Here is a 23,549-nt window from a genome sequence, read left to right on the forward strand (position 1 = left end):
CACCTTACAAGTACTACTGAACTGGTAACATCAATCCCAACGCACATATACAACTCAACTGCCTACAATCACCAATGATTACTTCATCAAAATCCCAAAATACCCTCAAAAGTCAATATTGGTCAACCATGGTCAAATTCAATAGTCAATAGTCAAGGTCAACAGTCCATGTTGACCCCAACTCGTCAAGTGTATCTCCTGAATCATCGATTTTCTTCATGTCAAAGAAAGCATGAAAAGTTTGAGTCAACTTTCCGAGTTAACAGAGCAACTCATCTAGTTCTTCAACATCCAGAAAGCGGGAAAACCCTCACCAACTTGTCGAGTTGGCAAAGTAACTCGTCGAGTTTTACAATCCTTAATGCATTCAGATATTTCCAAGCGAGTCAATGTTCCAAACAATAGCTCTGGTCCTCTAGGACTGAGATACCACTTAATGTTGCTAACTTTATGTCCATACATGGCATCAAAGGGGCTAAAACACTCAAATAAGGCTTATCAAGGGATTTACGACATGAAGGAGGGCCAATACTTGATAAATATGACAACTTTATGTTAAAAGGGGCCATGAAATGTCTATATCTGAAACCATGGCTGCATAACATGCTCAAATCCAAGAATGACTTCAATATAAGCTAATAATGACCATAAACTCTAAAATGAAGAGATATAGCAGATAAATGACCAAGGTATCAACTTTATACCTCAAAATGCATGCCACAACAGAGTACACACTGTATCTATAGCCTCTCCCTTTAGCAAACTTCTTTAAGATTCCTGTTACTTCCAAAAGATCACCAAAAATCACTCTCCAAGCTCACATACACGCACAATGAGGGAAAAAGCATGAACTAGGGTTTTCTCTGGATAAGGAAGCAATGAGGGAGGCTAACAATGGTTTATAAAGTCCTTAAATAGGGTGCAAATCCTAAAAATTAGGTTTTTCATGTTCAGCCTTTAACTCGTCGAGTTGGGGCCTTCCAATTCGTCGAGTAGACATTAAAAATACGCGATCATGAAAACTCATCACGACGAGTTAGTGCCTCCCAACTCATCGACTTGCCTTGGGAAAATACATATAAAGCTTAAAATTCATTCTTGAGAATTAGGATGTTACATGTTTAATGAAAGAAACATAGATGAATGCCAAGTACACACCTTGACCCCAGAACGGCGCACCTGGATGACACCGATCGTCGAATACCTGCAACATGGTGTTCTACATGACAGTCGCGAAGAAGCTAGGAAAGTAATAACTAAAGCGCCGTTGTATATAATAATAGAAGAAGTGCTATACAAAAAGGTTTCATGACACCGTGGTTAAAATGCATAGATGAAGCGAACAGAAACGAAGCACTTCGAGAGATGCATGTTGGGCTAGCCGGCACACATGAATGAGCTAGGGCTCTTATGGGGAAGATATTCCATACGGGAATTTACTAGACAAGTAAACACCAAGATGTGACAACAATAACCCAAACATGGGTAGAATGCCAAACCTACTGCCCAGTATAACGGGTTCCCTCGGCACCTTTGACGAGTATCACTAGCCAATGAACTTTCTACCAGTAGGGAATCGACATCATTAGACCATTCCGGGATGCCCTTGGAAAGATGAACTTCCTGGTAGTTGCAGTTGACTACTTTAACAAATGGATCGAGGCTGAGCCACTAGCATGCATATCCGAAATTCAAATGATCAAATTATTATGGAAAAACATCATGACAAGGTTCAGAATACCTAGGGTATTGATCAATGACAAAGTGTTACAATTTTCAAAAAACCCATTCTAAACTTGGTGCGCTGAAAAAGAAATCGAACGGGTTCACATCAGTGAGACACCCCCAGGCTAACAGCAAATTGAGGTGTCCAACAAAACGTTGGTAAACGGAATCAAAAAATTCTTGGGAAAGGCTAAATGTAATTGGGTGGACGAACTACCTGGTGTACTTTGGTCGTATAGAAGCACACCAAGAATGTGCACAAAGAAGCACCTTTCATTCTAACTTACGGTGCAGAAGCAATGCTATCAGTAGAGCTAGCAATTGGTTTTCCTCATACGTCCCATTTCAAAGAAACAAGTAATGATAAGGACATGAGGTTAAGCCTAGACCTCATCAAAGAAAGGCGTGAGCAGTAAAACATTCATCAGGAGGCCTAGAAAAGTTCCCTATAAAGTTACTACAACCAAAGAGTCAGATAAAAGCCTTCAAGATAGGAGACTATGTCCTAAGTATGAATGAGGCAAGCCATGCCCAACCATGGGGGAAATTAGGCCCCACGTGGGAAGGACCGTATAAGGTAATCAAAGCACATCGCAACAGGTCCTACGCCCTTGAGAAGATGGAGGGAAATTCAATCCCCGGAACATGGACCTCCATGAAGCTATAGAAGTTCCACTTCTAAGAAGGAACTCGTCTTCCTAACTGATCACTCGAAATGACAACTAATACTCAGCATACCCCAAGGCTTAGCACACCTTCTTTAAAGATTTAAAGTACTTAGCATATTACTTGCATGTTTGATACTTAATGTATTTGTCTCCATCAGAAAACCCTTTTACATTAAATACTTAGTGTATTTTTTGGGCTCAGAATAGCCATCTTACATTAAATACTTAGTGTAGTTGTTGGGCTCCAAATAGTCATTTCACAATGGAAACTTAGTTTATCTGTATGGTACAATAGGAGCCACCATATGCCAAAAGTTGAACCTTAAATAACTATTTTGTGCTCGAAAGGCAATATGCATCAATTAGAAAGGCTCGAAATAGCCACAACAATTTTAGATGACCAACATACCCCACCCGAAGGGCAGAGCTAACCCACAAACAAAATAAGCACATCACAAATAGAAAATACACATAGAAGTACCTTACATTGTAAAAAGATGAAATAGTCATTAGATCGAAGAGCACGAGGGGCCCCCAACACCTTCTGCTAAAATGAACCATATAAAAGACACACATAAACAAGCAGCAAATGAAAGAGTAAAACAGCAAGCTCTACAAACTTTTTCACACCCGAGGGGCAACGCACGGTACACAGTACCATACAAACCAACGACATCATCACAACCACTGCTAGACTCTGGGTCATCACCACCAGCCCCCGCATCATCACAACTACCAGCGCCAATATAACCCCAACTAGCCACCTCGATCGAAATATCATCTGCAACCTCACCTGCGTCGTCCAAAACACAAGTTGTCGTATCACAACCAAATGAAGGTGACCCAAGCCCAGAATGGAAACATGGGCCATCATGGAAAAAGCAAGCAATGAATCATTAAGGTTGGTAGTATGCCTAGCCTAAGAATTACTACCCTCAGGATCATGAGCCCCAGACTCTATTTTATGCTTTCAGCCCTGCACAGCCAAACTCTTCGCCCGTAACAAAGGCAACATGCCAGATTCAACTGATCCTGCTAGTAAATTCCAGGTGTTTGATCAGTTTTTCCATAATATGTACGACTCCCAACTTCAAGAGTCAATCTCGGTCACGGGGCAACACCTCTGATTCAGTTCATATTTCCTCAATGAGTTTGTCATGATCAACGACATCCCGCTCAAGGCTCTCATGTTGAATCATTAATATGTCGTTGGCCTATACTAGGGAATCCACTTTGGCTTCTAGTGCGATCTGGACCTCTTCGGCAACAGTATTCCCCGATGCCAACAAAATGTACTTCTGATTGAAACCGCGAGCATATTTTTCAGGCTCAACAATATGGTCCTGGAGCTTAGTTTCTCGAAAAGCACAACTACCATGCATCACCTGCATCTTATGTAGAAGTTGGAGATGACGGGATCCGGTGACCAAGTAGAACATGGCTTGTACAACAACGTATAAAACACAAGTTGTCGTATCACAGCCAAATGAAGATGACCCAGACCCATAATGGCAACATGGGCCATCATGGAAAAAGCAAGCAATGAATCATTAAGGCTAGTAGTATGGCTAGACTAAGAATCACTACCCTCAGGATCATGAGCCCTAGACTCTATTTTCTAGTTTCAGCCCTGCACGACCAAACTCTTCGCCCGTAATAAAGGCAACATGCCAGATTCGACTGATCTTGCTGGTAAACTCTAGGTGTTTGATCAGTTTTTCCATAATCTGCAAGACTCCTAACTGTAAGAGTCAATCCTGGTCACGGGGCAAGGCCTCTGATTCAGCTCGAATTTCCTCGATGAGTTTGTCATGATCAACGACATCCCGCTCAAGGCTCTCATGTTGAATCATTAATATGTCGTTGGCCTATACCAGGGAATCCACTTTAGCTTCCATTGCGATCTAGACCTCTTCGACAACAGTCTTCTTCGATGCCAACAAAACGTACTTCTGATCGAAATCGCAAGCATGTTTTTCAAGCTTAGCGATATAATGCTGGAGCTTAGTTTCTCGAAAAGCACAACTAGCATGCATAACCTGCATCTTATGCAGAAGTTGGACATGACGGGATCTGGTGACCAAGTAGAACATGGATTATGCAGCAACGTACGACATATTGTGGACTAGTGCAGGACTACCCATCGCATCCATATCAATAATGGATGCCGGTAAAAAAGCATGGCGGGAAAATTCTACAGCATTACTACACACAAAAAACCGAGAATCATTCCGCAGATTCCAAGCAGCAACAAAGATACCAGATTCAGGATCGTTTGGGGCTGGAAGGACCTCTTTTGGAGAAGTCTGATTAGATGAAGCCCCACAGGGCCCCCGGGTGAAGAAAGGATGGATTGGATTGTGAAGAAAATTGAACTATAATAATAGGTTGCATATACGCCCCCTGATTCACCTCAAACTGTTGCGTGTCATCATCGGGGATCATTGTGATCGCCTCTGGAGTAGAGGAAATCGAGCTCAGCAGACTTGGAAAATTCCGCCTCGACTGAACGCGCCTCCTAATGTTGAAAACATCATAGGAGGCATCCCTCTTTGCCAAGATGGATTTCCTCTTGGCCATGGACCGTCGGACGTCCGAGATAATTCCATCCTTGCTATCCTCCACCATCTCAGCCTAGTTAGGATCAGCGATCAGAGATGTGGCGACCCTGGTAATGCGTTGAGCGATCAAAGGTCGCTCCCCAGCAGCCGCCAAAGATCCTTCTAGGGCCAACGTAATTGGATTAGGATTCACGACGATGCGATCAACATGGCACGATGGGGGTAGAACTTCAAAAGATCAGTCTCATGATGGTCCAAGTTCCCTCGACACCATTTCCACAAGACATCATCCATGGACAAAGGGGAGTCAAAACCAGACAAAGAAGAGCTTGTAAGGAAAGTGGTACCTATTCCCAGATCTAGTTTTCCTTTTTATAAAAAGGAGGGGGTAGAAGGAGAATAGAAAAACCCACTTCATATCAATGCAAGTGTAAAAGATTGGCATTTTCCTATGAAGCCTCCAGGAAGTACTGATCCCAATACCAAAATGCAGGACCACTGAGTACTCCTCAGGCACCACCTCGATGGTTTTAAGAAGATCAGAAGTAGCCTGGTTATGGGGAAACAATTTTAGAGTAACATCAGAGAAGTTAATTATACGGTAGTACCCATGACCAACTCGATCCTGCTTGACCCACAACCACTTGTCCCGCCAATTCTAGGGGCTTTTTCCTATCAGTAACCAAGATATGACCACTGTGTCAAGCGGAGAACGTATACTTTTCACCAGTAGCACCAAATCAGAAATAGAACTTGAAGACAAAGGAATCAGGAAGCACACCATTGGCTCGGAAGATCATCTCGAACACCACCATTTTGTTAACAGTGTTCAAGGAAATCATTTGAATACTACATTCGTTCTTCTGAAGAACCTCCTCCTGAAAGTCAGTGAGAGGAAGGTGTTGAATGACGTCAAAAGTCTTCAGGTAGATGCCAACCTTGCCGGCAGGAGGGGGAGAATCATTGAGTCAGTCGCCGGAAACTCCACATTTTTAGACAAGGAAAATCCATAAGCATCACTAAGAAGCTTAAATCTAGCATTAGAATGAGTAACACCAGGTTGTAACATCCGGATTCCCAGGTATATGATTTTATTCTTTTATTTTGGAGTTTGTGGAGGGACTCGGCGAGTTGGTGCTTAGACTCGCTGAGTAGGGTCGCGGATTCTCATCCGGGTTCATGACTGGACTCAGCGAGTCCATGAGTGGACTCGGCGAGTCCATGCTGTTTAATGAAACCCTAATTTCTAGGGTTTGGGACCTAGTTAAAGGCCCTTAGGGCCGTCATTTGCGGCTACCAAGCCCCAGAGAGAAACCCTAAAAGAGCTAGAGCGATTGTGAGAGGAAATGAGCCCTTTCATGATCTTTGTGGTTGATTCTTGCAAGAAGGAGGTGCTTCCAGCTTAAGGAGGTGGTGCATCTGTGGATTTCGAGCTAGAGAATTCATCTTTGAGGTACTATATCACCCCTTTATCTGTTTTGTTGGAGGAATCCATAGATGTAGAGTTTTCATGTCCTTTAATGGAAGAAATTATGAGAATATGGCCCCTATTCGCTTTGAGACTTCGGATCTGGACCCATAGTGGTCTAAAGAGCTTATCTCAGCTTGCTTTATGTTGAGCTATAGAGGTGTTGAGCTTAGGATGTTATTTTTGGGGCTAAATCACCAAGTGAAACCTTTTAGACGTCCCATGAGTGTCAAGATTCAAGCTTTACGTGTTTATTAGGCTTGGGAAGGTCAGATCTATGGATCAAAGGAACAGATCTGACCTCAGGAGGTCAATTGAGTTTGTGCATGGCATGAACTCTCAGAGTCCAAGGGCAGACTCGGCGAGTAGCGCTAGGGTTTCCCGTAAATCACTCAGTGAGTAGAATTGCCAAGTTGGGGGAATAACTCAGTGAGTTAGAGAGGGATTAGAGGACTGGGGTTTAAGGCGGAACTCGCCGAGTTGATCATGAGACTCGGTGAGTTGGGTCGGGGTAGCCCTGCGATTCATGCCAGGTGTGACTCGTCGAGCAAGGGGACAGACTCGATATACCAAGCGAGACTAAAGAGTTAGTGGACATGTGTAGACTCGCCGAGTCGCCCAAGTGCACTCGACGAGTCAGGTCAAAGTTTGGCCGTTGACTTTGTGGACTTTTAGGGATTGGTCAACAATGGGATCTTTGAGTCAAGAGAGGGGTAAAATGGTCTTTTACCCATCTAAGGATGCTAAGAGAGGGTTGGGTCTAGTCTCGAGAGTTAGATTTATGAGCGTATCTTATTTTATGTGATTAGGCGGAGGCTAGACTATACTGCTACCAAGTCAAGGGTTTACCGAGACATCTGAGGTGAGTCTTCTTACTATAATTTACCTTGAGTGGTAATTAGAGTTATGTGACAGAGTTATTTATGCTACTTATGTGTTGTGTTGCACTGCATTATTTCTATGTGATTTATTCCATGTGTATATCAGAGTATATCAGAGATAGAACCGGAAGGTTCATAGACCTAGGACCAGAGGGTCCACAGAGTTAGGGCCCAAGGACCCATAGAGTTATAGCCTCGAGTGGCTAGTATGTGTTATGTATGGTATTTTAGGGAACTCACTAAGCTTTATTCTAACAGTGTTATGTGTTATGTGTTTCAGATACCAGTGATTATCGCGGGAAGGTGCCGGCATGATTCGTAGACACTCATGGGATTTTATGTATTTTGATCTTGGGAAATATTTTGTGAAACGAAGATATGATACAATGAGATTTTGTTAATAAATGTGTTTGGAAATGTGTTTTAGAATGCGAAAAATTGTCTTAAATTTTACGGTGTTACAATTTGGTATCAGAGCCTTGGTTTGAGGTATTCGGATGCATGTTCGGGCGTATCTGAACTCAAACTGAGGATTTGAGGAAAATTTTGATAATAAAGTAAATTTTTTTTAAGAGTAAAAAGAGTCTTGAGACAGACAGAGCAGAGCCGTGTGTACGATCAGCCAGCGCTCGAACGGTGATTTCCCGATATACCCTTACAATAAGTGTTAAAAGATATGTTATGCTATGTTATATGATGAATTAAGTTATGCATGCTAGAGTAGACTAGGTACTCTTATTAGGACTAGAGTGGCCTGATATATGATGCCTTAGTCTAGGGGTTTTGCTGCTAGAGATGCTTGAGAGTGTTTAGATAGCAGCGAGGAGCTTATGAGAGATCTGCTAGTGAGTAGCACATGATTAGAGAGAGTAGCGTACTTTGGATTTGGGACTCTGGGAGGAGGACTTGGGATGAATACTGATGCGGTATGGACGGTAGTATTGGGCCCGTACTACTGAAGATACCGGGTCAATGCGCAGTCCAAGTAAGAATCCTTAGGGTACCAAAGATCAAGTAGGATTGGGATATCGAGTGTGTGTACACCCGAGCGAATTACTAATATCTTTTGTTGTATTTCAGAGAGGCATCATGGTAGGGACACGCCACAGACCAGGGACCAGTGGAGGGGGTGTGAGCGACGAGGAGCTTCGCCAGATGATACATGATGAGGTGGCTGCTGCCGTCCGCGATGAGATTCCAGGGATGTTTGGGTCTATCAAGACCACCCTGATAGAGACATTCAACGAGAGAAACACTGCTCTTTCTGAGGCTGCTATTGTTGCGGCCACTACAACTATAGTTGCGACGAGGCCGCAGAGTGGTGATGCATTGCTGTTCCGAGAATTCAGCAACACGAAACCACAAGAGTTCGATGGGACCCAGGACCCGATTGCAGCGATGAGGTGGATATCAGACATAGGGGGTGTTTCTGTACTTACTCATCTCCTTAGCATTTGAGAGTCCGGATCACGCTGAACCAGCTTCGCTTGGGAGCGAAGGACTGCTGGAAGTTTGTGACGGTGCATTATTCGCCTGCTGGTGGTTGTCGAGGCCAACACAAATAATAACCCTAAATATTACACACTAAAATAGTGTATAGTGGTAAAGGGATCGAATCCACGGAGATTGGTTCAATTTATAACTCTATGAAAAATCGCTTTGTAAAAATACTTGTAAAATGACAATAAAAATAAAATGGGGGGTTTTGGTGTTTTGAAATACTTGAAACAAACTAGAATTAACTATGATTTAAATAGACAAATGCAACAAAAATAAGAGTTTGATGTAAAATCAATAAGGGAGAGATGGTTGACTTAAAGTTTCCTCACTTTGACTTTTGATGAACATATCATTAGAATCCAATGGTGCAATACTTTGATTTCAATCCTTAATTTGGCTATAGTAATCCAAGGAGCTTGAGATTACCTAGACTTTTCTTAATTGTTGAAATGGCTAGAGAAGCTCATAACAATTTCCTTAGTCAAAGTCACTAATTCCAAATAGCATGTAATTAGTGAAAGTCAACTAGCATTAAGAACCAAAAAGTCACCAAATCCAAGAGGGGTCAAATGCTTTCACCACCATGTTGGAGGAAATGTTTTTATGATTGTGTGAAGCAAAAACAACACAAAAATCATTTGTTGCTTGCTAATTTGAGGATCCTTTACTTAATCAAGAAATTAGCCAACTAATCACCACAAACACATTTAAACTCATGAACTAAAACATACAAGTAGTGATAAGATGTTAAAACACAAAACATTCCCATAAAGATTTAAGAACATGTTCATGGATTCTTCAACATTCAACAAAAGTTCAAAGGATTAACCAAAAGTCAACCAAGAGTAGTTTAGCCAAGCATGGCTAAACACAAAGAAACAAAGTTAGAGAAATTTGTACCAAACATTAAGCAAGAATCAAGAGGTAAAAATATGATGTTCTTCAAGGGTTCTTGGCCTTCAAAAGTCTCCAAAACTCCAGAGGGAATCTTCAAAAATCGGATGTCCAAGAGTATCCAAAAGATGGGCACCAACCTTCCTCAAATAGCCTTCCAAATGGATTTCCGAAAATGCCCCTGCAGAGCCTTGCGCGAACCGCGTGCTGTTGCGCGGGTGGGTTGCACGGGTGGTCCCTGGATGTAACATCTTTGAGGTTTTGGGCCTCCATAGCTTAGCCCACTTAGCCCAAATCGAATCCAATCACCTCCTAGCCCATTTTTCTTCAAGTTTTCTTCAATTTAAGCCCAATGTGGCTTCTCCAAATGATTCATAGCTCATAAACTCGCCCGATTAATAATCTATGCATGCTTGAATACACTCCCGCATCTTGCAAATTTAAAGTTTATTTCTCTCCAAGCCTTCAAATAAGCATCAAGCTCGCTCCATGCATAATCTCCACAATCACCAAGCCTAACATCATTTTTGTCTATCAAATCTCATCGCTTCCCATACGTCCCGAACACTCCCGCTCCGCTAGACCCGAAAACCTGCAATTATGCTCACAAGATTCGAAAGTACCCGAAATAGTCATAAAATAACAAAATGGAAAATATGCATGGAAATTATCTAAATTATGAATGAAATATGCTAAAATAAACTATAAAAAGAAGTAAACAAAACTAACTATCAAATCACCCCAAGCTTAAACCTTACTTGTCCTCAAGTAAGACAAGACTAAAATGAACTTGGGATGAACTATCTTAGAGAAAATAAAAAGAATAGATAGAGCCGCAGAACCTGATCACCGTTAGTCAACATGGTCAGAATTGATCTTGCTATTACCTCACGAATTTTTCATCCGATGACAATGGTACCATAAACCATAGCCAGGACAACTCCTTTAGGTGAGTAAGGAGGGATGAGCAGTCGTAGCCTCAATGGAACATGCATACAATGAAGAATATCTGTAGTAGGGAGAAAGCAGCTGGATGGGCTCGGGTGGAGCTCTTCTTTAAATGTACACTCTGATCTCACGTTTGCCGGTTTCTCTCATGTGTAACTAGGTTTAATCGCTCGGGCACCGTTGTAGGAATCGGCTAACTTGGTGTTGGCCCAAACCTCCCGTAGTATCCAACTCGACAGTCTCCCTAACATCACCAATTTGCGAAAAACAACTCGATCTATATACAATAAAACATACCTAAATAAATGAATATCAAACGTCGGGTGACCAAAATGTTAGAAAATTTAGTTCAATAATTGAACCGGTCACCCTTCTCAGATTTCTGTAGCTGGGAATTTGCCTGCCTTTTTTTTTTTTTTTTTTTTTTTTTTTTTTTTTCAACATACTTGAAGGTAATGTAATAACAACCCTTTGACTCAAAATTTGGTTCCTAAAGTGTGTAAGTGGAACCGAAAGAGTAGTAATATAATCTGAATGGTCTAAGCGAGAAAATGACCATGTATGGAGCATAAAGATATAATGTAAGCTCCTTTTCAAATTTGTGAATTTTTTTTTTTTTTTTTTTTTTTTTTTTTTTTTTTTTTAAATAATGAAAATGTCCACATGCAGACTAAAAGACTTCTCCAAAATCCTAAGAAAATCGCAAAAAGATATGGTGATGTAAAGAGACCGGATATGGATTCTACTCGGGGACAAGCACTAGTGCTTCATCCTAACGGTTCAAACATGATCAAGTGTGATCCTCTCGACGGTAGTGACCGCAAGGCTAAGACATCCATTGCTATAATATATCCTACAGTTATTAGTATTGTATGCATAATTCTTCATGAAAACTACCTGTCCATGATCACTTACCCCTTTAAGCTACCAGCATCTGATCCCAAGTATGAGATCCCAAACTGCAGCTAATGGTCCCCGTTCGATGGGTGAGATAACAATAAGATCCTGGACCAATAATGATACAATAACTGTGAACCTATTCCATGGCATCCAGGGGTGAGAATAAACAGACAACAAAAATGCATGAATGTTAATGCCTAAGCTAAATGTTATGCAAAAATATAAAAGGTGAAAAAGAAAAAATAAATTTTTTTTGGATTTTAAAAAAAATGAATGAAAATTAGCTTAAATCTAAAATGTTATGCAACCTAATTAAAAATGCATGAAAAAAAATATAAAAGGAAAATGAAATGCCCCACCCCAAGCTTAAGAACAAGCGTTGTCCTCAATGCTTAAGGTAAGGGCAAAAATGACCTAAATCGGAGGATTGGATGACGGGAGATGTTTGTGGCAGTGGTTTCGTGTAATTACGACCAGTAGAACTCCGACAATCTTGAATTTTCCGACGAGGTAGGTGCTGGAAGGTTATATAAGAGGAATGGAGTGGGAGGTCAAGATGATTAAATGAAGAAGAAGGGAAGCTGAACATTTTAATCTATGGGTCAAAAAGGGTCAATTTCGGTGAATGTTGGTCAAGAAAAGTCAAAAGGTCAACTCATTAAAACCTTTGGTCAACACTTGATCAAATAATAGCCAAAAATAGCCCAAATTGCCCAGCACAGTACGCGGGTCGCGCAGACCTTGCAGTTAAGTCTTGGGCCAATGTCGCTTCATCACACCTGGCCGCGCAACCCACCCGCGCAACAGCACGCGGGTCGCGCAACCCGCTGATCCTGATCTTCCTTTTTGCTTCATTTTTCTTCGTTTTTCACCCGTTCTTGCTTCGGACAGCCCCAAACACCTAGAAACTCTTGATTTCTTCAAAAACAACTCTTTTGAATCCCAAAAGCATCTTCAAAACTCATTTATTGAAATTAAAAACACGAAAACACAATGCGTTCCAAAAATGCCATTCTTTAACGTCTTTGGCGAGACGCCTCCAAACTTCACTTTAACACTTTGGGGCGTCCAAATGGACGACATCTTGGACATTTGAATCAAAACCTTCATTGAATGGCTTCAACCGATGTCCATTAACCTTGCAAATTTGCCCCATGTCTACATTTTTTAATTTCCACACCTCCATTGAGACTCTTTTCTTGTATTTGACTTTCTTTTTACGGGAGAACCATATCGGACTTAGTCCTTTGATAATAGCAATCATCCAACCATATTCTTTCTTGTACATGTTCAGTAAGGTGACCAACTCTTCCCTCTTTGACATGGTGGTTGAGTAGGTGACCGGTTGGGCGTCTTCTTTCTCGGGATAGGTAACCTTTGAAGAGTCCAATAAATTTATCGCTTCCAGCTCTTGTGGTTGGTCTACAAATGGAGTTAGTTTCTCAATGGTAGTGGGTGGCTCAACCTCTCTTTCATTAACCCATATCACTTCCTCTATAGTTTCATTGTCAGCTTTTTCAATTTCTTCTTCTTCTTTAACAACCTCTTCCACTTCTACTTCTTCTTCCTCTTCTTCATATAACACTCTTGGGCCATCAAAACTTTTCTCATCTTTCAAAGGAATGCAACATGTGTTATGACATGGGCTCTCTTCATATGGTAATTTATGTTGAGATTCCACCATACTAAATGATTGAGAAATTTGTGTTATTTGTTGCTCTAAGCTTTTGAGGCTAGCTTGAGTTGTTTCCTGGAAAATTTGGGTAGAAGTGGCAATGCTTTTCACAATGTCCTCTAAGGACATGCTTGGCGCTTCAGTTTGTTGAGGAGGATAAGGATAGGGTTCTTGGAACAGTGGAGTTGGTTGGTATTGGTTATTTCCCCATGTTTGGTATGGGTTTTGGTAATGGTTATTTCCCCAAACTTGGTTGTTGTCCCACCATTGATCATGTTGAGGCTGATCATAACTCCATTGGTTTGACCGGTAGTAGCTTCCTTTCTCTTGCACTTCTTCCCATTCTCCTTGTAAATATGGACACATGTCGGAATGATGTCCATTTTGGGCGCAAAAATCACAAAGAAGAGGTGTGGGCTGCACACTTTGGTTACTTTCAATCATCATAACTAACTGAGCTAGCTCAGAAAGTTGGTCTTCGGTGCAAGGAGTGTTCATTTCCAAATCATACTTTTTTTTTTTTAATTTCGGGGTTTTAAATTAGAGTACCTGCACAATGAGATGTAGGCATAGAGAAACAAACTGATTAAATCAAAACCAATCCCCGGCAACGGCGCCAAAAATTTGGTGGTTGTCGAGGCCAACACAAATAATAACCCTAAATATTACACACTAAAATAGTGTATAGTGGTAAAGGGATCGAATCCACGGAGATTGGTTCAATTTATAACTCTATGAAAAATCGCTTTGTAAAAATACTTGTAAAATGACAATAAAAATAAAATGGGGGGTTTTGGTGTTTTGAAATACTTGAAACAAACTAGAATTAACTATGATTTAAATAGACAAATGCAACAAAAATAAGAGTTTGATGTAAAATCAATAAGGGAGAGATGGTTGACTTAAAGTTTCCTCACTTTGACTTTTGATGAACATATCATTAGAATCCAATGGTGCAATACTTTGATTTCAATCCTTAATTTGGCTATAGTAATCCAAGGAGCTTGAGATTACCTAGACTTTTCTTAATTGTTGAAATGGCTAGAGAAGCTCATAACAATTTCCTTAGTCAAAGTCACTAATTCCAAATAGCATGTAATTAGTGAAAGTCAACTAGCATTAAGAACCAAAAAGTCACCAAATCCAAGAGGGGTCAAATGCTTTCACCACCATGTTGGAGGAAATGTTTTTATGATTGTGTGAAGCAAAAACAACACAAAAATCATTTGTTGCTTGCTAATTTGAGGATCCTTTACTTAATCAAGAAATTAGCCAACTAATCACCACAAACACATTTAAACTCATGAACTAAAACATACAAGTAGTGATAAGATGTTAAAACACAAAACATTCCCATAAAGATTTAAGAACATGTTCATGGATTCTTCAACATTCAACAAAAGTTCAAAGGATTAACCAAAAGTCAACCAAGAGTAGTTTAGCCAAGCATGGCTAAACACAAAGAAACAAAGTTAGAGAAATTTGTACCAAACATTAAGCAAGAATCAAGAGGTAAAAATATGATGTTCTTCAAGGGTTCTTGGCCTTCAAAAGTCTCCAAAACTCCAGAGGGAATCTTCAAAAATCGGATGTCCAAGAGTATCCAAAAGATGGGCACCAACCTTCCTCAAATAGCCTTCCAAATGGATTTCCGAAAATGCCCCTGCAGAGCCTTGCGCGACCCGCGTGCTGTTGCGCGGGTGGGTTGCGCGGGTGGTCCCTGGATGTAACATCTTTGAGGTTTTGGGCCTCCATAGCTTAGCCCACTTAGCCCAAATCGAATCCAATCACCTCCTAGCCCATTTTTCTTCAAGTTTTCTTCAATTTAAGCCCAATTTGGCTTCTCCAAATGATTCATAGCTCATAAACTCGCCCGATTAATAATCTATGCATGCTTGAATACACTCCCGCATCTTGCAAATTTAAAGTTTATTTCTCTCCAAGCCTTCAAATAAGCATCAAGCTCGCTCCATGCATAATCTCCACAATCACCAAGCCTAACATCATTTTTGTCTATCAAATCTCATCGCTTCCCATACGTCCCGAACACTCCCGCTCCGCTAGACCCGAAAACCTGCAATTATGCTCACAAGATTCGAAAGTACCCGAAATAGTCATAAAATAACAAAATGGAAAATATGCATGGAAATTATCTAAATTATGAATGAAATATGCTAAAATAAACTATAAAAAGAAGTAAACAAAACTAACTATCACCTGCTGAGCTTGCTACAGTGACTTGGGAGAGGTTTACTGCTATGTTCCGAGATGAGTACGTTCCCCAGGTAGAGAGAGAGCGTTTGGACCAAGAGTTTCTGACCCTCAAGCAGGGTACTGATTCTGTCACAGTGATTACGAGGAAGTTCCATAAGCGAGCGATGTTTTGCCCAAAGCACGTGTCCTCCGAGCAGGCACGTATGAGCCGCTATCTGAGTGTTTTGAGGAGGGATATACGGGAGTTCGTGGTGAACTCGACGTATCAGGCATTTGATGAGCTTCATGCAAATGCCCGGAAGAGGGAGATAGAGCTAGAGGCCCAGGCTAGGGAGGAGGCTGAGTCTCAGGGGAGTGATCGGCGACCGGCACAGTCTCAGCCGGCAGCCAAGCGGGCCAAGCCCGCTGATTCGAGATCTGGGAGCCAGAAGGGCCGCACTTGTGGCAAGTGCGGCAAGAGTCACGATGGGGTGTGCAGAGCAGGGTCTTGCTACAAAGGTGGCAAGGAGGGGCATATGGCCAAGGATTGCCCTAAGGGGTTTGTAGTATGTTTTCACTGCAACCAGACCGAACACCGGAAGGCAGAGTGTCCACATTTGCAAGGGACAACTTATGGATCATCTCAGGGGTCTTCCCCTGCTGCGGTGAGAGTTACAGATAGTCGACCCGTGAAGGCCGAGGCACCAAAGGCACAAGGGAGAGCCTTCCAGTTGACCACGGAAGAGGTCCATGCAGCGCCCGATGTCGTGGCTGGTATGTATTCTTTCATGTATTTACTTTTATGTTGAGGTATTGTGCTTATATTATGATATGCGTGGGTACTTTTCTTGTGAGTTCTGTACCTACCTTGGTGTTATTTGACTCGGGGGAGAGTCGGTCTTTTGTATCTTTGACTTTTAGTCAGCACATCAGTATTAGTCGAGAGGCGTTGAGTCGACCCCTGAGAATTTCCATAGAGAACGAGAAAGCAGTGTATGCCACCGAGGTGATCCGAGGGTGTGTACTCGAGATTTTCGGCGTTGATTTTCCGATTGATCTAGTTCCTATTGCGAGGGGAAATGTCTGTGTCATCGTGGGCATGGACTGGTTAAGCAAATTTCGAGCGGTTATCGACTGCGAGAGACAGCTAGTGACCATACGAGACCCTAGAGGGGGAGTTCATACAGTGTATGGCGAGGGTATGCATTTTGGGTCAGCATTTTGTTCAGCCGCTAGAGCGAGGCAGAGTCTACAGCAGGGCTGTAAGGGATTTGTAGCGTATGTGGTGGATACGAGGGTTGATTCAGAGAGACCGAGGTCAGTAGATGAGGTTCCGATAGTGCGTGAGTTCCCGAGTGTATTTCCGGAGGAGTTACCGGGTGTGCCTCCCGAGAGGCAGGTTGATTTCGGTATCAATTTGGTTCTAGGGGCTACACCTATTGCCAAGGCGCCCTATCGCCTTGCGCCTCCAGAGATGCAGGAGTTATCCTCACAACTTCAGGAGCTACAGGGGAAGGGGTTTATTCGACCGAGTAGTTCGCCATAGGGAGCACCTATCCTTTTTGTTAAGAAAAAGGATGGCTCACACCAAACGTGCATTGATTACAGGGAATTGAACAAGCTGACGGTCAAGAACCGTTACCCGTTGCCGAGGATCGACGATTTGTTCGATCAGTTACAGGGAGCATCTTGGTTATCCAAGATCGATTTGGGTCTGGATATCATCGAGTGAGGGTGCAAGATGAGGACATCTAGAAGACAGCATTCAGGACTCGTTACGGGCATTACGAGTTCATGGTGATGCCTTTCAGGCTCACCAATGCACCGGCGGTGTTCATGGATCTCATGAACAGGGTGTGCAGGCCAATGTTGGATCGTTCGGTGATAGTGTTCATTGACAACATATTGGTGTATTCGAGATCCAGAGAGCAACATGAGGAGCATTTGAGAGAAATCCTCGGAGTTTTGAGATCGGAGAGGCTTTATGCCAAATTCTCCAAGTGTGAACTCTGGTTACGGGAGGTCCAGTTCCTAGGGCATCTAGTTAACCAGAAGAGGATATTGGTCGATCCAGCCAAGATTGAGGCGGTAATGAGTTGGGAGGTGCCGAGGTCACCTACAGAGATCAGGAGTTTCCTAGGGTTGGCAGGCTATTACCTGACTTTCATCAGGGATTTCTCCAAGGTCGTCGTGCCACTCACCAAGTTGACCCGGAAGGGTGTTGCTTTTTCATGGGGCCCAGAGCAGCAGGCCTCCTTCGAGACACTTCGCCAGAGACTATGCGAAGCCCCGGTGTTAGCCGTTCCGGAGGGAATGGAGGATTTTGTGGTGTATTGTGACGCGTCGATATCAGGGTTGGGAGCGGTGCTTATGCAGAGGGGGCACCTAATAGCATACGCATCGAGGTAGTTGAAGCCTCATGAGACGAGGTATCCCACCCATGATCTAGAGTTGGGAGTAGTAGTGTTTGCTCTCAAGATCTGGCGTCACTATCTGTATGGGGTCCGGTGTACCATATACATGGATCACAAGAGCCTGAAGTACTTGATCGATCAGCCCAACCTGAATATGCGACAGAGGAGATGGTTAGACGTGGTAAAGGATTATGATTGCGAGATCCTGTACCAACCGGGTACGACTAACGTGGTAGCCAATGCCCTGAGCCATAGGGCGGAAAGCGCCCCGATGCGGGACGTTTGCATGAGATTGACAGTGATGACTCCGGTGTTGGACACCATTCGAGGGGCCCAGGCTGAGGCCGTGAGACCAGAAAAACAGAAGAGGGAGCGAGTTATCGGGCAGGTATCGGAGTTCTTTACCGATAGGCGGGGGCTTATGACATTCCAGGGTCGGATTTTGGTACCGTTTGTGGGCAGGACGCGTACCGTTTTGACGGAAGAGGCACATCGATCAAAGTTCTCGATCCATCCCGGGGCCACTAAGATGTATTTGGAACTGAAGAAGGAGTATTGGTGGCCCTGTATGAAGAGGGACGTCGCGTGGTTCACTGAGAGGTGCCTAACTTGTCGTAGGGTTAAGGCCGAACACTAGAGACCGTATGGTAAGTTGCAGCCGTTAGAGGTTCCCGAGTGGAAGTGGGAACATATTACAATGGATTTTATCACCAAATTGCCGAGGACTACGAGGGGCATCGATGCAATTTGCGTGATTGTAGACAGGTTGACGAAGAGCGCTCATTTCCTTGATATCAGTGAGAGCTCTTCCGCAGAGAGGTTGGCAGAGATGTACGTGAGGGAGGTGGTATCGCGGCATGAAGTGCCGATCTCGATTGTCTCAGATCGAGATGTGCGTTTCACTTCCAGATTCTGGAAGAAATTTCATGAGGAATTGGGTACGAGGCTGCATTTTAGTACCGCATATCACCCACAGACTGACGGGCAGAGTGAGCGGACGATTCAGACGCTCGAGGACATGCTCTGAGCATGTGTGTTGGATTTCGGCGGGAGTTGGGACACGTATTTTACCTTGGCAGAGTTTTCCTACAAAAATAGCCATCATTTGAGCATTGGTATGCCACCCTTTGAGCTGTTGTATGGGAGAAGGTGTCGGACCACCATTTGTTGGGGAAAGGTAGGGCAACGTGTGATGAGTAGTACTAGGCCTGTTGAAAAAACCCAAAACCCGTTCTACCCACCTGACCCGTTGCGAATTCGGGTAGAATGGGTCGGGTAGAACGGGTAACGGGTATGAACATTTGGGTAATAGGTTAACCCGATAATAATATAGGTCGGGTTTTAGGTATGAATATTTATTTTCGGGTATACCCGAATACCCGAATTCATTTTTTAAATAATACCAAATATACAATGCAGTCACGTACGCACACTTTAAATAAAACAAAACTTTTCGTCTCCTTCTTATAAACGACGGCTCGACAGTCGACGCAAACTTGCAAAGGGAATACGACGCTGAAGCTAAAGTCCTGAACCGTCATCACAATTCTCAGTTTCTCTCTATCGCACGTAATGGAATTAAAAAAGTACATAACATATTATAATGATTTGTATTGTTATTATAGATGTACTTGTTAATTGTATGGAGTATTTTCCTACCCAATTCTCTATTAAACCAACCAACATGTAAAAAAAATTTAGTAAGTGTCATTTAAGAATTTTTCGGGTATACCCGATAATTACCCGACTCGACCTCAAACCCAAATACCCGAAACCCGAAAACCCGAATTACAATATATGTCGGGTATCGGGTATTATTTTCTTAAGCAATTACCCGTTCTACCCGACCCGTTTTACCCGAAACCCAAAAAATTTACCCGTTCAACACCCCTAGGTAGTACAGAGATCGTGCTTCAGACGACTGAGCAGATACAGCAGGTCAGACAGAGTTTGTTGACCGCTCAGAGTCATCAGAAGAGTTATGCAGATAGGCGCCGGTCCGAGATCGAGTTTTAGGTCCGCGACTTCGTGCTCCTGAAGGTCTCTCCTTGGAAAGGAGTGATCCGATTCAGGAAGAGGGGCAAGTTGGGGCCCTGATATATTGGTCCTTTCAGGGTGATCGCGAGAGTAGGCAGGGTAGCCTACCGTTTGGAGCTACCTGCAGAGTTGGGTCAGATTCATGACACCTTCCACGTGTCACAGCTGAGAAAGTGTATAGCCGACGAGTCGGCAGTGGTGCCATTAGAGGATATTCAGGTGGATGTGAGCCTGAACTATGTTGAGAGACCGGTGGCGATTAGGGATCGGAAGATCAAGGTTTTGAGGAACAAGGAAGTGCCTCTGGTGCAGGTCCAGTGGCAGCATCGGAAAGGGTCAGAGCTGACTTGGGAGCCGGAGCACGAGATGCGTGAGCAGCATCCAGAGTTGTTTGCAGAGTGAGACTTCGAGGGCAAAGTCTGATTCTAGTGGGGGAGAATTGTACCATCCAGATTCCCAGGTATATTATTTTATTCTTTTATTTTGGAGTTTGTGGAGGGACTCGGCGAGTTGGTGCTTAGACTCGCCGAGTAGGGTCGCGGATTCCCATCCGGGTTCATGACTGGACTCGGCGAGTCCATGAGTGGACTTGACGAGTCCATGCTGTTTAATGAAACCCTAATTTCCAGGGTTTGGGACCTATTTAAAGGCCCTTAGGGCCGTCATTTGGGGCTACCAAACCCCAGAGAGAAACCCTAAAAGAGCTAGAGCGATTGTGAGAGGAAAGGAGCCATTTCTTGATCTTTGTGGTTGATTCTTGCAAGAAGGAGGTGTTTCTAGCTTAGAGGAGACCAAGGAGGTGGTGCATCTGTGGATTTCGAGCTAAAGACTTCATCTTTGAGGTACTATATCACCCCTTTATCTGTTTTGTTGGAGGAATCCATAGATGTAGAGTTTTCATGTCCTTTAATGGAAGAAATTGTGAGAATATGGCCCCTTTTCGCTTTGAGACTTCGGATCTGGACCCATAGTGGTCTAAAGAGCTTATCTCAGCTTGGTTTATGTTGAGCTATAGAGGTGTTGAGCTTAGGATGTTATTTTTGGGGCTAAATCACCAAGTGAAACCTTCTAGACGTCCCATGAGTGTCAAGATTCGAGCTTTACATGTTTATTAGGATTGGGAAGGTCAGATCTATGGATCAAAAAAACAGATCCGACCTCAGGAGGTCAATTCAGTTTGTGCATGGCATGAACTTTCCGAGTCGAAGGGCAGACTCGGCGAGTAGGGCTAGGGTTTCCCGTAAATCACTCAGTGAGTAGACTTGCCGAGTTGGGGGAATAACCCAGTGAGTCAGAGAGGGATTAGAGGACTGGGGTTCAAGGTGGAACGCGCTGAGTTGATCTTGAGACTCGGCGAGTTGGGTCGGGGTGGCCCTGCGATTCTTGCCATGTGTGACTCATCGAGCAAGGGGATGGACTCGACATGCCAAGCGAGACTAGAGAGTTAGTGGACACGTGTAGACTCGCCGAGTCGCCCAAGTGCACTCGACGAGTCAGGTCAAAGTTTGACCGTTGAATTTGTGGACTTTTAGGGATTGGTCAACAATGGGATCTTTGAGTCAAGAGAGGGGTAAAATGGTCTTTTACCTATCTGAGGATGCTAATAGAGGGTTGGGTCTAGTCTTGAGAGTTATATTTATGAGCGTATCTTATTTTATGTGATTAGGCGGAGGCTAGACTATACTGCTACCGAGTCAGGGATTTACCGAGACATCTGAGGTGAGCCTTCTCACTATACTTTACCTTGAGTGGTAATTAGAGTTATGTGACAGAGTTATTGTATGCTACTTATGTGTTGTGTTGCACTGCATTATTTCTATGTGATTTATGCCATGTGTATATCAGAGTATATCAGAGATAGGACCGGAAGGTTCATAGAGCTAGGACCCGAGGGTCCACAGAGTTAGGGACCAAGGGCGCACAGAGTTATAGCCTCGAGTGGATAGTATGTTTTATGTATGGTATTTTAGGGAACTCACTAAGCTTTATGCTTACAGTGTTATGTGTTATGTGTTTAAGGTACCAGTGATGATCGCGGGAATGCGTCGGCATGATTCGTACACACTCATGGGATTTTATGTTTTTTGATCTTGGGAAATATTTTGTGAAACAAAGATATGATACAATGAGATTTTGTTAATAAATGTGTTTTAAAATGCGAAAAACTGTCTTAAATTTTACGGTGTTACAACCAGGTTGAGCAGCCAGGTGTTGTTGAGGGGCAATTTTGAGGGCAAAATCAAATCAAGTGGGGGGGGGGATTGTAACACCTAGACTTTCAGGTATATTATTATGTATTTTAATCTTGAGATTTATGGAGAGACTCGATGAGTTCAGGGTCCAATTCACCAAGTTGAGTCGAGTTGCTCGCATGGAATTAATGAGTGGACTCGATGAGTCATAGGACCGACTCACCGAGTAGGTTTTGGGCGGAGAAAATCTAATTTCCTGGGGTTAGTTTCTATATAAGGGAACTTATGCCCCAATTTACGCCTTACCAATTACCCTACACCCCTGAGAGCAAACCCTAATCGCCATTAGAGCTAGAGAGTGGGTGAGGAGCTAATTTGAGTGGTTTTGTGCATCCTTTGAAGGAGATTTGGAGAGCTTGGTGTGTTTGATCACAGAGGGGTTGTAGATCTAGAGTTATCCGGTGGTTAGCTTTAGTGCAAAGGTAAAAAACTCCTATCTTGACCTTTCCTTTGGGAGATCTTAGTTTAGGGAGATTTTGAGAACTTTCTCCCATCCAGTATTGGCAATGAATTATTTGAGCATATCATGAGGTTGAAACGTCAGATCTGGACTGTAGAGGCACTCGAGAGACCAAAGATCCAATCTTTATTGAGCTAGAGTCTAGCTTTTGTGCATCTATCCCTTATGGGAGCATATTTTGGCATTATGAGTCTTATATGCCATGTTTAAACGTAAAGCTTGCAGCTTTACGTGACATTCGACCCTTAGGATGGTAGATTTGGTGTTTGGAGTGATCTGATCGATGGGACTTGCCGAGTCCAAGGCCTGACTCGATGATTCGATGAGGGTTTGTCCTGATGGGTTGATTGTACGATAAATCGGCAAGTTGGGGGTCAACTTGGCTAGTTGAGCTAGACTTTTGAGACTTCTGAGGATGTGAGGGGACTCGACGATTCGGGTCAAACATGGACTGTTGACTCAAGTTTAACTTATGTTTACTTTGAGGGTTTGGTCAACATGAGTAATAGAGACAATGGAGGGGTAAAATGGTCTTTTATCCAATTCAAAGAGTTAGAGAGAGAAAGAATAGCCTTCGGTTATTTTGATTCATGAAAGGAGTATTAATTATAGATATTCATCCTTTGTGTTAGGCGGAGGCTTGTTCGAGATCCGAGCACGAGGTCATTTGCTCACCTGCTTGCAAGGTGAGTCCTCTCATTATACATTACCTAGAGTGGTAATTATGGGTGACCAGAAGGTCTTATGTGCTTACCTGAGTTATGCATCTATGTGATATGTGCTATATGCTATATTATGTGATACTTAGATTGGACCAGAGGGTCCAACGAGCTATGAGACCGGAGGGTCGTCACTTAGACTGGACCGGAGGGTCCCAACCAGACCGGACCGGAGGGTCCAACGAGCCATGGGACTAGAGGGTCCAACCAGACCGGACTCGAGGGTCCAATGAGCCGTGGGACTGGAGGGTCCC

The sequence above is a fragment of the Lactuca serriola genome, chromosome 1 (assembly GCF_051521515.1).
Source record: "Lactuca serriola cultivar US96UC23 chromosome 1, Lser_US96UC23_V15, whole genome shotgun sequence".
NCBI lineage: Eukaryota > Viridiplantae > Streptophyta > Magnoliopsida > Asterales > Asteraceae > Lactuca > Lactuca serriola.